This window comes from Protopterus annectens, chromosome 4.part0, assembly GCF_019279795.1.
Source record: "Protopterus annectens isolate FY-2018-M chromosome 4.part0, PAN1.0, whole genome shotgun sequence".
Classification (NCBI taxonomy): domain Eukaryota; kingdom Metazoa; phylum Chordata; order Ceratodontiformes; family Protopteridae; genus Protopterus; species Protopterus annectens.
The window spans coordinates 1555456925-1555475690 of record NC_056733.1 but is presented as its reverse complement, the minus strand read 5'-3'; positions in this window follow the sequence as shown (position 1 = coordinate 1555475690).

Below are 18766 nucleotides of genomic sequence, written 5' to 3'. Positions count from 1 at the left end.
CCAGGCTCATGGGTGGCCAAGAGAACAAGGAGGCAGATAGACAGAGAGGGGGATAATAGAGTAGTGAGAGAAATGGTAAAGAAAGCAAATATCAAGACCAGAGAATGTGTGCAAGATTCTGAGGAGATGTTTCAAAGAAATCAGTTTGATAGAGATGAGTCAGCAAATGATGGATGTATAGTTACAACCCTACAGTCAGTAAGCTTGTGGAATGACTTACTCAAAGAAATGGTGATGCAGAGTGAGCCAGAAAATAAAGGAGACATTTCCTGGTGGGTCATTATGGAAAAAATACAAAAGGATGATGCAGAGACAATCCTAAAGAATAGTGGTGAGATGGAAAAGAAAACATATGCAGAGGAGGCAAACAGGGAGTTGCAGAAAAGAAGGCAGAAGAAAATGAAAAACAGAAGTATGTGGTAAGGATTCAAAGTAAAGAAGACTACGAAATGGACAGGTATGAGGAGTGGGACAATTTAATATCTCCTTTGGGTGTAGAATCACATGACATAAGAGCATTTATTCTTATTAACAAGGAGACATTTTGTGACATTATACTTGAAACTGTTTTTCAAAGGAAAATTTTCATGGAGAATATGAAAAAAGTAAGTAACCAAAGAAAGTAATAAAATAATTTAACAGGGGAAACAAAAAAAGAAAATTCACATACAATTTCAAATTGAAGTAGAAAGAGAGACTTTGAAAAGACATTGGAAACTTTAACTAAAGAAGTACTAGATATTGCAAAAGTTTATGATAAAAGGCGTTTATTGACTGGTGGATGGGCTTGTAATATTGTGTTAAAAAATAAAGAGAAAAAAATGTACATATACCAAGCATGATACATGTGGAGGGGAGTAGACGTGTTGTAAATTACTGTGGAAAACCCAAAACATGTTTTTTTTGGAAAAGAAGGACATTTGATAAGTAATTCTGATAAAAGAAAATGTTATATTTTGTGGGGAAATGAGACATGATGCAAAAAATGTGAATTGACATGTTATAAATGTAACAAAATTGGACATTTATGGATGCACTGCAAAAATGGGAATACACGTAAAGAAAAAGAAAGAGAAGAAAATGAGCAAAGAGAATAAATTAAATGAGAAAAAATAATAAAGAGGACATAAAAGACAATTCTGAATTATGTGATGAAGAAGACCTAAACTGAGAGGTAGTAAAAGAAAAAATAAAAGAAAATTCAAAGGGATAATTACAAAAGAAAAAGAAAGGAAATGGATGAAAAGAATATATACAGCTAATGATTGGGTTTGGTACAATGGTTAACGTGTTTGACTGAAAGACAAAAAGTGCAATCTTTGATGTTCACCTTTGAGGGGCTTTGAATAACCTGTTAAGGCAACTAGCCTAATAATTAGCTATGAACTTATGAAACCATGAATCTAAAAAAATGGAAAAATGAACATTTTAGAGTGTTTTCTGTAAATGTGAATAGTATTAATAATATAGTAAGAAGTGTACGGATTTTGGACTGGTGCGATACATTGTGACACAGATATGGGAAGGAAATATAATCTGGAATTTGGAAATTGAGAGATATTCTGGAATAGTCATAGTCTATAGAAATACAATAAAGATATAAGATGCAATGTTACCAAAAATGGTAAGATTAACCATTGTAGATTTAAAATGGAAAAAAAACAACTATAAAGAATTATAACATTATATGTTTACTCTAATTGTAAAAAAAAAGGAAAGCATATTTCATCAGATTTTAGACTATGTAGTGATAAACATATATTTTATAATAACAGGATACTTTAATTGTGAAGAACGGAAATTATATAAGAAAATGTTAGAAGTTAGATATGGTAAGTTAAAACTTTGAGACAAAAATTCTGGACTTCAAAAGGGGTATGTATTGAACTGAAATATATTATTTTATAGGATCAGAAAGTTTAGTTATAGGAGAGGTGGATGTAGTTGAAACAGTTTTCTGATCATCTTGCAATATGGCTAGAGTCAAAGGAAAACCAGGAATATATAAAAATAGGCAAAGGAATAAAAAGGATAAATGAGAAAGCATGGAATAAAGAAGGAAAAAAAATAGTAATACAATTATGGAAAGATCACATTCCTATGAGAACATTTTATAACAATTGGTCCAAATGGTGGATATCAAACAATTTCAAGGAAAATGGCTCAGTGACAGAAAAAAATTGTTTTAACCTCTTAAACATAAAACAAAAACAAATGACTTAGCACTTTAGCCCCATCAAAAACTGAGGCTTTTGTTTTGTTTTAAGAGACTAAAACTGGTTTTGTTCATGTCATTGCGCCATTTTCTTTGGATTTGTTTGGTATCATCAATTGTGTTTGTCCAAATGGTGGATAATATTTAAGGACAAATATAAAAAAAATATTTTTTACAGTGACAATATGATGCCGGAAAATTAGATAAAGAAAAATATAAAAAAGGCTCTACTTCTAATGATTGACTCTCACATAACTGACATTTACATAAGCAAAACAAAAATAATAAAACTTCATAAAGCCAAACAGTAACGGTTTACTAGGGTAAGTAAACACTTGGATGGCATGCCACTGTAGTGCAATCCCAGAGTCAGTATATTTAGTTGGGGGTGGGGCCACAGACCCCCACAGTGGATGTTGTGGGGGGCATATCCCCCCCACCTAGGTTGGTTTTACTTACCTCTGCATAAGTTTCATTAACAGTCAACCATGTATTCACTTACCCTGGTGAAACTCAAAATTTGGGTTTCTGAAGTTTTGTTATTTTCATCTCAGATATTTGAAAGTCAGTTATGTGAGAGTCAATCATTAGACATAGACCCAAAATAACATAGGACAATGTATTGGAAGATTTAAAACATAATGACAGAAAGTACTTTGACAGAGAAAATGGTTATATGAAAAAAATCAAGAAAAATTGCAATAACTGTTAAATAAGGAAAGATATTTTTACAAGTAAGAGGAGAAGTATCAAGTTAATTAAGAAGATAGAAGTGTAATGACAGAAATAAAAATGCAAAAGGATAAATTGAATTGACTCAGGACAAGATTATGAATAGTGTGCTATAATATATACAAAAACGTTTAATGTAAAAAAAGCAGTGAAAAACATGGAAAGTAAAAAACACTAACGGGAAAAAAAGAATAAAGAGTTGAAAAAGATTTCTTTAGATGAACTTGATAATGTATTAGGATAATTAAATATAGATTCTGCTGCATGACCAAATGGAATAAGATATGAAATGTGCAAAAATTTAAGGGATTGGCAAAAAACAATATATTTTAAAGATTTTGAATGAAAGATTTAATGAATGTTTTATGTATAAAGAATTATGTAGTGGAATATTTTCATATGAAATAAGAAAGATGATAATTAAAACCTGGAGATGGATAGTGTTGAATAATAATGATTATAAGATCTTCATGAAAATAATACAGAAATGATTTGAAACTAAAATGGAAATATTATTGATGATAGTATATATAGTGTAGAGTGGAAAGATTTTTAAAAATTACTAATGATATAAAAATTGTGGATGATATTATGAATAAAAAATAAAATGTAAAAATCGTGATATGAGACATTAATAAGGCATTTTATACAATTAGACATGGGTAATAATAAAAGAATGAAACATAAGGGAGAAATTTATGAAAGTATGTATGCCAGTACATAGTAATAGTAAAGCAAAAATATTTTGAATGGCTGGTTAAGCCAAGAGGTACATATGAAGACTGGTGTAAGACAGGGATGTCCAATGAGTTGTGTACTTTTGGCATTAGTTATGGATGTGATAGTATGTGAAACAATTACATAATAGATTCATAGATTCATAGATTCATAGATTAGTACTAAGCTAACTGCCCTTGCGAGCCATTTTAAGCCTAGCCAATTATCCTTTGTGAGATTCAAACCCTGCACCTTATGTTTGTAAGGCGAACACCTTAACCATTAGGCCACCCTCCCCCCCTGAATGAAGGAAACAGGGTATATAACACCTGAAGGGTTAAGAATTCCAGTTTCTTTGTGAATTCTTAATGTCTGCCAAACCACTGCATTCCCAGAAAATATTTTCTCAAGTACCTCTTGCTTACCTGTCACACATCCAACATTTGCTGTCTACCTGAGGAAAAATTCTCAGAACTCTACATGGGGTATAAAAATATCTATGTAAACATCTCCAAGCAAAAATCCTAAATATTCTAGATTTTGTTGCATATTTAGGAGAAATACATATATCATCTCATTGCTCATCTGTGACTTGATTATACAATCTCTGTTCTCAATCCTTTCTAACCTCTCTGATTGATTCTTATAGTTATCATGCAATATTGTGTATGGTTTACTAATTTTTTTTTAATGGCATCTTCTGTTCTAGATTCTACAAAAAATTCTACCAGTGCTGGTCTTTCATTTTGGACCCCCTACTTTTTTCTTTTTGCCTATACTCTGATATCAATCTTTGATAGAGAAGGCAATCCCTAACCTGCAATCCAAATAAATTTTTGGCCTCTTCCCATTCTGTTACCAGTCCCTCTCTAGTTATTTGCTCCCAATAACTTGGTTTCTTTGTTAGTTTTCTCCAATAAATGCCAGCCCCTCTTGCTTATTGACTATATCCCTAATTGCAGCCATCCCTATCAGGAGAATCTCCTTTCTCCATCCCTGTGTTGGTTTAGTTCTTAGAATACTTTCTGCTACTTTATGGTTATAATATTCTGCATGATTATTGATATTCTCCTTAAAGGTCTTCACCCAAAGTCCTGGTATCTCCTTGTTTCTTGAGCTACCCCCTGTTTCAACATCATCCCTTTCCACTGCTGTCTCTAATTATGGTGGCTGCCAAAAAAAACAATTACTAGAAAATGGAAATAAAAATATAAACTGACTATATTAAAATTAGTGAATATAGTAGCAAAGATAATACAACTGGAAATGAAATCTTCAGAGACGGGTAGGAGCAAATTGCATAGGAAAAATGGGAATTGTGGGAAAAATACATACAGGAGAGGAATGAGGTTTAAAACGAGGCAGGACTTAAATGAGATATGTAATTTTTTACTTAAAATAATTGAGTAGATTGTAAGTGATGTGCAATGTTTGTGACTGAGAGTGAGTCAATATGGTTTGTGATGTAAAATGCTTGCAACTAGGATTGTGTCAGTGTGGTCCGTTTTCATTTATATAAATGCATGATGGCTTATGTCTTAAGTGATGGTTTAATAACGGTGTTTCTTGTTTAAAAAAGGGCAGGAATTGAATAATTTATGCAATGTTGTTTAAGTTATATGATATATAGCAATATATGTGAAGTATAATGTTTATTTATGTTAATTTAATACAATTTGAGTACTTTTGCATAAATGTAAATTTGCCTATGTCACAAGTGATAATTCAATAAAAGCATTTAAAATTCCAGTTCTGTTAATATCTGCAGAAGACATGATATTCCAGAAAAAGAACATTTGGGTAAAAGAAGTAATACTTTGTACAAATGAGTGCCGGGAGATAATAGGGATGGCTTTAAATAAAGAAAGAAGTAAAGGTTTAGGTGATGTAGTAAAGATAGCGGTTATATAATTTACAATGAATGAAATTTCTGTGTTGGGTAAAAAAATGATAATAAAGATGCAAGTAAAATTGAAGGGAAAAAAGAATAAAATAAATAAAACAAACCTATCTTTTTCTGGATAATATAGAAATTATCATTCATAAAAAAGGTTAATTTGATAAATTCAGTACTGATGGGAAGAACTAGCATACTTATCAAGTGCATTTATGTTGCCAATAGTATCTGAAAAGGAATCATCTAGATTAAACCCATTAAAAGAGGTGTTTTGGATGTAATTAAACAGGAAGGAGGTTTAGCATTAATTAACCAAGTGGTATATGCTGCTTCATTAAATTTGTACATGTTAAAGTGGACAAATGAAAAAGATGACAGATTATTAGTAAAACTGGGGTCTATATTAGATGAACGAATGCTTAAAATATTGAGTACAACATGCTCGACATCTTTTAAGTGGACGTTCATCTAAGTAAAAACCTAGAATATCGAAACAAGGAGATTAAAAAGCTATAGTTGGCCAGCCATCAGGAATCCAACGGCTGACGGCTACAATGTAGTGTACACCATTGCAACCCCCCCCCCCAAAAAACAACAAACAAAATAAAGTGGGGGGGCTTCTCTCCCACACCCCCAATGTGGGGGGGCTGCGCCCCCCACACCCCCCTATTTAAATATACCAACTCCGAGATCACACCACAGTGAAGGACTGTCATAACATTACAGAGGGTGAATGTCGAGACTGCACCACAGTGGAGGACTGTAAGATGGCGAGAAAGGGTGAACGTTCTTATGTCAGCTGTTGACTTCCTCATGGCTGGCCAACTGTAACTTTTTGAAATTCCTTGTTTTGACATTCTCGGGTTTCACTTAAATGAATGTTTGCTTAAAAGCTGTCGAGCATGTCGCACTTGACATTTTAAGCATCCATTCATTCATCTAATAGGGAAATGTAAAATTGTATAGATATAAGCATGACAAATTTTGAGGATAGGGTAAAAATGAGTAAAATAGAAAAGAGTGAAAAAATGAAGAAATAAAATGTTACCAAGAAAAAATAAGCTTATGGGAAATAAAAATTGATGATATAGAAAAAGTGGTATAAGAATATAATGATAAAACATTACTATGTAAAACCGTACGACAATTTAACAGATGAAGAAAATTAAAGCTGTAAAATAAGAAGTAAATGGTGCAATCAGAATGTAGAACATCAAGAGGTTTTGTGGAGACTGGTAATAGATAAATTGCCAGTAAAAGGAAATATGCCATATAAAAAGAAAAGTGATAGAATATGTTTACATTGTCAAGAAGAAGAAACTACAGAACATGCATTTTGAAATGTAAAACAGTAAAACAGATATGGGGAAAATATGTAAAAAGATTTTTTATTATAAGAATAGAAGTAAATGTTGTTGTTGTGTCTTTCGGCTTTTCCCGGTTAGGGGTCGCCACAGCGGAACTCCGGTCTGCTAATGATTGGCAGTTGATTTTTACATACTGAGTTGCCAGCTCTGCCGCACAACCTTCAATTAATGTACGCCCATTCACACATGTCTCCACGGAGAAGACGCTCTAGCTGAGAATCGAACCGGACAGCGTCTTACTGTGAGGTGACAATGCTACCGCAGCACCACCACCGCAGTCATAAGAAAAGAATATAAGAGAAGTAAATAATATGTGAAAATAGATTAAAAGTAATTTTATATGATACGAGTTATATGAAATTATAGAATAAATGAAATTATGCTTAATGGTAAATGGAGTTTAGGAACAATATTAAGTGAAATCAGATGGTGGTTATGGAAAAAGGAGTGGAGGTCTAATATGGATAAACATTTTTTTACTACTGTGAAGGAAATTATGAATATGTCTAAATATATTTTTCATATCTATAATGTGTATATTTGTGTATATTTGTAAAATTGTAAATATGTTGAAAATAATAGTTATTTTTATTTATAAGTAAAGGACTCTACTCTTTCAATAGGTGCAGTGGGATCTTTTACATCCACCTGAGCTACCACCAACTCAAGCAGATGAGGCCTTGGTTTAAAATCTCAACTGAATTCCCAATTTTCCATTTCTTCCCAAAACACAACTAACACCATTATCACATACCTCCCAAATGAGTTTTCCAAGACATTACAAATGTTTGCAGTCAAATTCTACTTCTTTCACCTGTCATTGAACTACAGTCAGCAATAAACCATTGCCTCATTTCCAAATTGTCTATGCTTCCCTTTCTTCAAACTTTGTTTTTTGAAGCAAAACCACACCTCTTATTTTTTTCTGTGCAACCTCCTAGATATGATTTCTCTTTTAACCAGGTGTCCTATTCCTTCTATATTCCATATAAGCACTGTTACCAATATGTCCCATATGTGCCTTCCCTCATTCTAGGAGGATATTTGGAACACAGTATTTGTGAAATGGTAATGGAAAAAGAGGAATATCTTCTCTCCAGTTGTAGGCTGTCACTGAAAAATCATAATCTACTGAACATACCTTTTTATTATGTGGGGTGTGGTAAGTGTGATATTTATACTATTAATGTCCATCTTAAATAATTAGCTTTGCTGTGTACAGTGATGGGTAGTGACTACTCTTTACCACAGAGGGCTACAATCTGCACCATGCAGAGATGGTCAGTTTGCATGATATATGCTTCTGTCTTCCATAACACTTGTACTTTATTATGTATGCATGGATTTCTGTTCAGTCAAATGTCCTGTCCATTGTGATTCCCCCCAGGTGAGTTCCTGCAGGTGCAGGGGCAATTCAGTGCCACCTTCAATGTCACATAAAGCATACTCATCACTTCTGAAGCCTTTTTTAATGGGCACAGATAACAGAATATAAATTAGGAATTAGAAAGTGTATTTTAAATGTATCAACACAGATGTTCACCAGGAGACTCAAAATGTGCCATTTCTGTTATTGTAAATGAGAGCTGTTAGAATCAGGGGTGGTGTTATATAAACATTAATAGACATCTGAATCTTCAAAAGTGCACATGCCTAAAATTACAAAGTACTCTCTGATAAGGAAACTTTGCATTTGATATTGCAATGTTATGTATGTGTGCCGGAGGGGGGGTATTAGGAGAATGTCTTTTCCATGAATTAAAACCAACTGAGACATGAAAAACAGTTCTAAGCATTCAACAGGATTTCAGAGTAGTATTGATGTTTCTTGGTTTAGTTAAGTGACCTGCTCAGAGGTCCAGAGAAGGCATATGGAGGTTGATAGCATAAAATCATGATCTACAAGAAGCAACTTAATAGCTTATAGTGTTAGACATCTGTAGTAAATGATGGACTATGACTGACACACAACATACTACGATTACACTCTGAAGACTGCTCTGCAATAAACAAGAGCTGTACAAGATGTTCAGTTATAGCAGAAAAAATAACCACGAGTTTCTTGACCTTAGTAAAACTCTCAGCAATGTGGCTGAGAAATATCATAGAAATAACAGTCACAGAATAGATTATAATCTACGCAAAATTTGGCAGCAGCATAAGACCCTCAAACCATTCTTGGTTGAAATAGAAAATGACAGCTGTAGGAATAATGCAGCAATGCTGAGAATGGAAATGGGATTGGAAGGTGTCTGAACAAGTGTCTCTTGTTTAATATTTGCTGACTCCTTTACTGAAGTCATACACTCCAGTTCACATTGTAAGGACCCCCAGCATAGCAATGAGAAGACATTTTTTTTAATACTCAAAAAATATAAATGGCTTACATTGTATGGTTCTGTAACAAGTCCTTTTGTAGCAGAAGATGTGCCTTCTTAAGACTGTACAAGAAAATTATCTGCAGGTGCACTAGGGGATGAAGTTGAAGGTTCAATATTTGATAAAACTTTATAATCTGAATACATATATATAGAATTATGTTTCTTACTTTCCAATATAAAAATCAGATGTGCCACCAAGACATCTTTTGAGAGGCAGAGCATTTCTTCAAGGCACATTTTCACTTTTACAAAATTAAGGTAATTGTAGTCACTCCCCCAAGCAGTCTATAAACAAATAGGTAATCCCTACTAAGCTCAGTGGTTTTGCCAGAAATAATAGATAAATGTACATCCCCATTAGTCCTGCTAGATCTTTGCATATAAATGTCTGGGGCAGATCAGAGTCTTTGGGTAGAATTACCCTGATGTGCAGCACCATGAAGGGCTGTCTCCATTGCCAATGAGTTAATCCAAGGAAAAGGCATATAATAATTAGGTATATGTTCTCACCCCTGGACCCACCTCTGGGAAGGAACCTACCTACCGAGTGATAATCACTTGGCTGTATAGATTAACATTGATGCTTCTTGCACCTTGTGTTGTGAACACAACCAAAAGGCCATATTCAGACATAGTGGTAAGATAGGGTTTGTGTGCATGAGTGTATGCAAGAGGCTGCATGTGCAAGTGTATGCCTGATTATGTGTGAGATGGGAGAGTGAGGCTTGGTCTGTCATATCTACAAATGCCCCCTATACTAAGAAGCAAAGTCTGAAACTAGTGCTAAGCTTGGGGAAACCACTAGATAACAGGATATGCATGTCATGGGATTGGGTGGTGGTGTTACTACTGGACTCCCGGGTAATGTCTTTTTATGTCTTGTGCCATAATAGCACTTTATCAGCATGGGGATCTGGGGATGAGTGAAAACACTGCATACTAAGAAATATATTTTCTCATTCTGCAATGCCACTTTTACAGTACCAAAATTGGGGGATGGGGGAACAATAGACACTAGACATTAATTCTCATGCCTTAACTTCACTATTACAATAGGTGGTGAGGGAAACACTAGACACCAGGGAGATGTTTAAAAATATATAAATAAAACAAGAAAATAAATGCATAGGGGAAAACAGCTTTGAAACCTGCACCCTTACCAGAAGAAACCCCTGCAATAGCCCACTGCACTATGGTAGTGTAGCATATGTTTTCTTCATATATATTTTGAAGCATGGGTATTATGCAGCCTCTGCAACACATTGTCCCATTCAAGAGAGATGAAAGGGAAATGTCAGGTGTACCTCTCAACCTTGTTAACTTTTGGGCTACTATGAGTCTACCGAAGGACATGAAGTCTGAAACATAAATGTCTGGCATTGAAAAGAGACTGCAATCATCCCTGTATGGGACAGGTAAAGGGACTATGCTGTGTGTAATTGTGTGTGTGTGTGTGTGTGTGTGTGTGTGTGTGTGTGTGTGTGTGTGTGTGTGTGTGTGTGTGTGTGTGTGTGTGTGTGTGTGCGTGTGTGCGTGTGTGTGCGTGTGTGTGTGTGTGTGTGTGTGTGTGTGTGTGTGTGTGTGTGTGTGTGTGTGTGTGTGTGTGTGTGTGTGTGTGTGTGTGTGTGTGTGTGTGTGTGTGTGTGTGTGTGTGTGTGTGTGTGTGTGTGTGTGCATGCATGCTGTTGTGCACGCACATGAATACATACTGCAAATTTCAGAGGATTAATTTCTTTTGTTTTTATTTATTTTTTTTATATCATACTTCTAACATCCTGGAATAGGCTACCAGTCACTGGTGAGTATAGGAACTGCTTCTCAGAAATCAGGTTTGGATTATTGCTTCTGTTTTGTTTCTGGTGGGAGAAGGAGCAGGGGTTCATTATTACCTAGCATTCCTCAAAATTACCAATCACTGGAAAGCCTGGAAATTGCTTATTTGGGGCCAGCTTATGATTAATGTTACTGCTTTGCTAATGGTAAGAGATACAGCAAAGGTACATTCAGTCCTACTGGTTTCTGATAAGGGAGTGGGTATGGGACTTCAATGAAGGGTCTGATTGCAGTTTTGTTGAGAACCTCTTTAGGGCATTTTTGCTGCATGACTTTCTATGGAATCTAGGATATCGACTAAGGGAAGACAATAGCAAATGTATTAAATTCTTAAACATCTGGGATAATAATACTGCTCAGGAAGTTGCTCAAGACTATTGCTACTGTTTGCTTCTGGTGAAAGAAGAAGAAGCAAGGTGCACTTTAGAATACTGTTGCTTTGCACTGCATCTAAACTGTTGAATTATCCCTTCCTATCCATTGTAAGTGATTGTTGCTTGATTATTTACTGCACTTCTGGACTCTTTCAGTGATTTAAAGTTAGAAGAGGTAGGCCTGCACTCTAACAGCAGATAGACCAGTATCATTCTATGTTGAAAATCACTGAGAAAACTTTAGAGTGTGCTTATTGTGATTGGCTAGAAGGCTGCATGTTTGTTTTCTGGTTTTCTCAGCCTGTATAAAGGCATTGCATCACAAGGCCTGGCATCATGCAGTGATGGTTGGCAGTGCTCTGTATTGACACAGGCACTTAGAAGTGAAATTTTCTTATATAGCGATCTTTGAAATCCCCTCAGCGCTTAACTGCAGAAAGATCAACTAGTCAGTACATTACAAAGTGGAACCCTATGGGTTTAGTCTTTGTCCTAATTCTTACCCAAGCTAGCTAGTTGTATGCTGTTCTTCTACCAAATAAGAATCTTTAATAATCCATATACACTTTCCTGCTATCTCTGCAGCCAACTTAGTGGATATGGGCATCCAGAGGCAATGTAGCAATTGCCTCATGTTTACTGGCAACCACATAATTCATAAACAAACTCATACAGCATGGGAGAGATGTACTGTCACTGGAGGCAAGGCTCTCACATAAAGCATGTATAATGCCACAAAGATTGTCAGAAACACACACACAAACTGCACCCACCACATACTGGAAAAGCTCACTCATACTTTGCCACAACTTACTGTGAGGGAAAGGTTAGTTTGCTTTTGCATTCCTGTATTATGTATTACCTTATCACCTTCTTCTATTTTGTATATTGTGATTTATTTTCTTTAGACTGTGTTTTACTTGTATTCTGCTTTTAACTGCATATTAAAACTAATAAAGAGACCTCAGCTTTGTTTCTTGTGAGTCACACAGAAAGTAGAACAAGTCAATTAAGGTTAATTATCTGTGAACTGAGGGTGGAGCTGGGAACTAAACTTTCTATATAAGGGATAAAATAAAGCATTTCAATGCTTAACTGGAAAAGTTCACCAGACCCTGCCACAACTTCCTGTGAGGGGAAGGTTAGTTTGCTTTTGCTTTCTTGTATTTTGTATTACTTTATTGCCTTCTTCTAATTTGTAAATTGTAATTTGTTTTCTTTGCAGTGTATTTAAGAAAGAGACCACAGCTGTGCCTCTTGTGAGTCACACAGACATTTGTGACCACCCTACCACCCTAGTATTGTGTTCTTAAATTCAACTGTTTTTGCTTTTTAGTTGCCTGCCCCTTATGTTAATTTTACCACATATCTCCCTCTCTCTCCCCTTTCATTGGCTGCTGTCAGTAAGCATTAAATTATCATTTTGTGAAATCACTCCCCTTCAACTATTTAAATTATTGGCCATTCTACTGTATTCCATAGAACCAGAATATAAAGTGCCCACCCAATTTCAATCTATATTGCTCTTTTAAAATTAGTGGCTCTCTACTTAGACAGCTATAGCTTAAGTTACCCCTTCTTTCATATCTAACTGCTAAGTGCACACTGCAGTGCTTAGGATGATAACCCATTGCTTTTTCCATCTTACCTTTAAAGTATGCAACATCTATTGCAAGACCACTAATTATTGGAGAGTCCACATTCTGCCTCTCAGTAGTCATCTTGGGATTAGTGCTTCTGTTTTATCCTGGTGAGAGAAAGACCGTTGATCAACAAAAAGCCTTCATAGGTGACAGCTTGGAATCTGTGCTTTTATTCTGCCCCTGGTGAGAGAAGTAGCAGAGTGCATTGATTCCTGACTGTTTCTGTTTGGGCAGTGAGTGTCTGTGCTTGACATTCCTGATTGTCTGTCTGCTATTTGAGGCCTCTAACAGGGAAAAGGCTACAACAAGCCTACAGATCCATGCACCATCTGGGACAAGACTGTGGATCACCAAACAGATTGTGGCCTGCTTCTCATCATGGAATCGGTGCTAATGTTTTATTTCTGGTGACAGAAGAAGCAAAGGAACAATGTATTCCAGCAGGGTGAAGCTGTGGTGAGACCAGCACTAGCATTAGCCAGGCAGCAGCCATTCACACGACTCTCTTCTTTTCATCTCCAAAGGAATGAATGAGGACAAAATGGTGCACACTGCCTACCTTGATGTGGCCAAGGAATTTCACACAATACTATACTCAGGCATTGTTGACAAACTGAAGAGGTTAGGTATAAACCCATATGTCACCCAGTGGAAAGTCAACTGGCTCACAGACAGGACCCAGGAAGTTAGAATTGAGGTGTCCGCCTCTACAAGGAGGCCAGTCACAAGTGGAGTCCCTCAGGGATCAGTCCTTAGAACGCTCCTTTTTGGCATTTTCTTCTCTGTAGTCAAGGCCAATGTCAATCCACACTGGCTGACTAAATTTACAAATGATTTCAAATTAGGAGCTGTTATTGAAAACCACACTGAAACAAATTTTCTCCAGGAGGGACTGAGACAAACAAATGGGGTCAGATCCACTGACTAAAACTAAATGCCATGAAATTCATAATAGTATCCTTAGGGAAGTCATCTACACCGAGTAACTATCATATTGACAACACACCCTCATCCAGTTGTCAGGTGGTACTGCTGCTGGCTGTTGATAAGTTAGGACAGAAGTCTCATGACTCAAACTGACAGTCATTGTAATATTGCAGATTATGCCTTTACACATGAATTTGGAGCTGGCCAGAATAGAGAAGAGCTTTTTGTTGTGCTGTGAAAATTTGATTCTTGTAACTGGGAGGAATGTCTGGGTCACAGTAACAAAAGTTGCCTTTTTAAATATTATTTGAAGAAAATCAGAAGTATTGCCACTGCTAGCATAGCATTATTGCTAATGTTTTATTATTTATTGTTTGCACAAGTAAAATGCATTGGAATTTGGAATGAGAGAGCCTCATGCTTTGGTCTGTTTTTTGTGGGGTTGTAGTTGGTGCATGTTCAGTCGTGCAGGTATTTTGGCAGGTTGATTTCAGATTTTGCAAAATCGAAGAGACAGTGGTGACAGGCATTTGATTTTCTGTCATGCCCATCTGTAGATTCATGCTAATGTGACCAGTGTTTTTCTAGGCGTTCTGGGTTTCTGGGGATGGTGTTTCAGTTGTCCCTGTTTTGGGGGCATTGTCCCTCTTTTATTTGTGGCTGTATTTGTGGTTTTCTTTCTCGTTTGGTGGTAGTGTTACAGTGGGAGCAGAGTTTTGCTATTGTTTTTGTTGAGGAAGGGTTGAGAGAGTGTGTGTGTTTTGCGGGTTGTGAGAATTCCTGTCAGTTGTGCATGCATTGTGCAGCATTAACAGACATGGGGGAGGATTATGGCAGGCATAGCTCTCAACTGTCTAGATTTTTGCAGAATAACCAGAATTTTTAAAGCTTTGGAAGATAATGCAATCATCTGAAAGTCTAAACACTGTCTTTTATTCACAGTTATCATTAGATTTTGCATTGCCTGTGAGTGGACAAATTTGATGCACTTTAGGCTCTATAAACACTTGGACTTTCTAAATAGGTATGATAACTCATTGGGGCAGACCCTCGCTATATGAATGCTAAAGCCTAAAACACTTCAGAAAGGATTATCACAGTCAAGTTATCAATGGTCTCATTTACTATCTTGAACATACTAAATCAACCCAGAGAGGTGAAATAATAAATGCCTCCATCACAGAATACTTTGCATGGCAATTTCCCTGTTATAGTAATAAGCAGATAGCATTGCCTGTGTGCTTGCTTGTTTGCTTTGCTTGTTGTGTTTTATAGACATGTTGTACAAGTAATATATGTTATATAGTTATTGTCACTTTGTTTAACTTTCATAACCAATGCTTACCCTTAAATAATGCACCAGTAATTTAAATGCCACCCTTGTAGAGCATTATGCCAACTACCAGTACAGGCTATTATAATCATGCTTCTAGTTGACTATTTGACATTTTACTTTTCTATTAAAAAAAAAAAAAGGTTATGAGGGTTATGAGACAAAAGTAACTATAATCTTCTGGCTCTGAGTTGGGATTGCTTGTGAACGTATTTTTGATTAGATAGGGTGTGAATGTTAACAGCTGTTAATACCTATGTTTGAGAAATGACGTGAGATAAGATGAAAATCATTTATAAAGATGAGCAGTAAAGACAAATAGGGCAGGTAGTTTGCCTCCTATGGCTTCTCTGTTGGGCCATGGACTTCAGCGACTGAAACAACATTTGCTATTGAGGTAGGACGGATTACAGAGTTAGCATATTTTTCTGTTAGAACTAATAGTAGAAAATTAAATTTACTAGTCAGTATTTAGTTTACTTTTTAAACATTTGTTAATGAGGTGTCAGTTCTAATGATGGGCCCTCCAGAGAGACGTAATGATTCTCAATATTTATCTGTCAAATGCAGGTAAGACTCTCATATTGAGTTAAATCCTACCCTTCTCAGATACAATTGCTAAGTAACTCGTGTCATTTCAGGGGGGATCTAGTAGGCATTAAACTGGGAATGAGATGATCTAGCAATCCAACGTATTTGCAAAGGTTGACCTGTGACTATCATTCCACAAGTCTTCATACTGGCCAAGGTATTTGCTCCCCCCTCCCCCCACTGTGCCCATGTTTAGGAAGTCCACCTTCTGAGCATTTCAACATAATAAAAAAATGTTGTAGTAAGGTCCAATTTGGAACATTTCAAACTTGCTCTGCTCAGGGCCAAAAGTCTTTAAAAAAATTACCAGATTTCATGGCTCTACTGCAATTTGAACACTTCTCTAATTATGTTTTAATAGACACTAGGCTTCAGCATAAATAAAAAAGTCCCTCTTTTCTGGGATTTAGTGTCTATCATACATTCAAACCTATTAGAAACTGCAGAGGAGTATTAGTATTATTCAGACACCTAGTTATCTGTAGACAGATTCCCCATAACCCCAAACAGAATTTATTGAACTTTATTTTACGCTAAATGATGCAAATTATCAATTCATATTTTGTTGTAGGTCACCTTCCCTATTCACACTGGACCGTAAAAGATTTAAAAATGTGCTTACTGAACTACCCATACTTAAAATTACCCCTTTTGAGTGTGATTTCAACTATCCTTTGAATAATGGGAGCATCCATACCACAAATGTTGGGTATGACCAGAAACACCTAGCTTGGGATTTAGAAAGTCTTATTCTAACAGGGATTCCTTAAGATGGCCATGCTCTCCCTCATGGTAATCCTTTCTGACTGGTAAACTGCCCTAACTGCTGAGGTTTTCTGCTACCTAGGGCATCAGCATGGAGAGCAGTTTTGTGGACAATGATACTTCATAATGCAGCAGTTCAGGGGAGCAGCTAATACTAAGTATCCAGGTGCTGTCTCCTTCAAATGCCAGTATCTCCTGATTTTTCCAGATAAAGCCATGTAAAATCTCACTGTTGAAGTACATGTGGTGCAGGTAAGTTCAGACAAGACAAGGGGATGGAGATGTGTGCTAATTTGTGTATGCGATGGATGTGTCTGCAAGTCAGTAGGGTCATGGGTGAAGCTGCATGAATGTGTATGTGAATGTGTGGAATTGTTTGTCTTTGTGTGTGTGTGTGTGTGTGTGTGTGTGTGTGTGTGTGTGTGTGTGTGTGTGTGTGTGTGTGTGTGTGTGTGTGTGTGTGTGTACGTGTGTGTGTGTGTGTGTGTGTGTGTGTGTGTGTGTGTGTGTGTGTGTGTATCTGTCTTTATGTATTTGTGTAAGTATGTATGTGTGTTTGTGTGGTGGTGGGGGGACTTTTACATGATGCATTGGCCGCTAAGGAAAACGCTACCACTGTCATTTATGGCAAAGATACTGTTGGCCATTGTGTGATTCAGAAAGATATGTTAATGTGTTGATAATGAGTTTTTTCTTATTGTATCCATTTCTGTCTTTGAATTGTATTTTCTGAAGGGCATGATAATTGACTGACCTGTTAGGTTCATAGGTTCATATGTAGGTACTGGGCCTATACAAGCCTAGCCATAACGATTCCCTGGCTATTGCTTCCCGTAAATATTTACTTTCCTGGACCCCTGTCTAACAGGGCTACTAATGTGATCCCCAGGGTGAATTTCCTATCTCCCATCCAATCGTCAAGGTTCCTCTTGAAGAGGGCCATTGAGGCGCTCTGCCTGACATGTATGGGCAGCCTATTCCAGAGTATGGGGAGTCTCTGGGTCAGGAACCTATCCCTCTAGCATGTTCTATTCATTGTGATGACAAGGTTAAGATCCCTGGTGCATGTGGCTCGGAGGGATTGGGATTTCTTTATATAAAGCAGTAAACTATATTCTGAATTTCTCAGCTAGAATATGTAATTTCTAAGAATCTTGCACAAATATTTATCCATCCTGGCTCCCTACTAAAATGTTGGCACTCAAAATGCCAAGTGCAAACAACCTCCCCACACAAAAAAAATGACCAAAAGCCCAGGAAAAGAATGAAACTCAGCTATTGCTCTTCTCCTTTAAACATCTTTTTTTTTTGCAGAAGGGCAAGCCCCCCTGCATACCCCAATGTAGGGCAAGACTCCCCAAAATACAACTTATACATAGAAAATCTGAAATCACCACACCTTGGAGAAAAGGGAATATTCTGAGAAATGGATCTCTGACTTAGTATAAGTAAGACTATTACTTCCTCATTAACATTGCACCTACATGAAAAAATGTATAGTATCCTCATCATTGGCCATAACTGGTCACAAATCAATAATCTTGTACTTTAAGGATTTCAAACTCAACAAAATAAACACAGACAAATTCAAGAACTTTAAAAGAGCAAATGTATTACACTAAATGACAATCTCCTAAAATGCATCTGAAATATTTCTTCCCTCCATGGAGCCTCATCTGCGAATTAAGTCAATGACTTTTACTCCCTGCTAATAAGAACCATAAACCAAGGGGGTCCCATTCCGAACCAAATGCATTTGGGAGTATAAAAATAAATCACATTGATGGAATGCCAGAAAGCTAGCATTAACAAATACAAATTATATAATAAAAGAAGATTAATACGCATATTAAAATAAATCAAAATCTCCCCAAATTAAAGACTTTGTCCGACATATCTGCAGAATTCTGAAAGTTACCATAAGAAATCAAAGCAGAATACAAATTAAAATTAATATTCGATGGCAGAGATAGTGATATACCTGATAATTA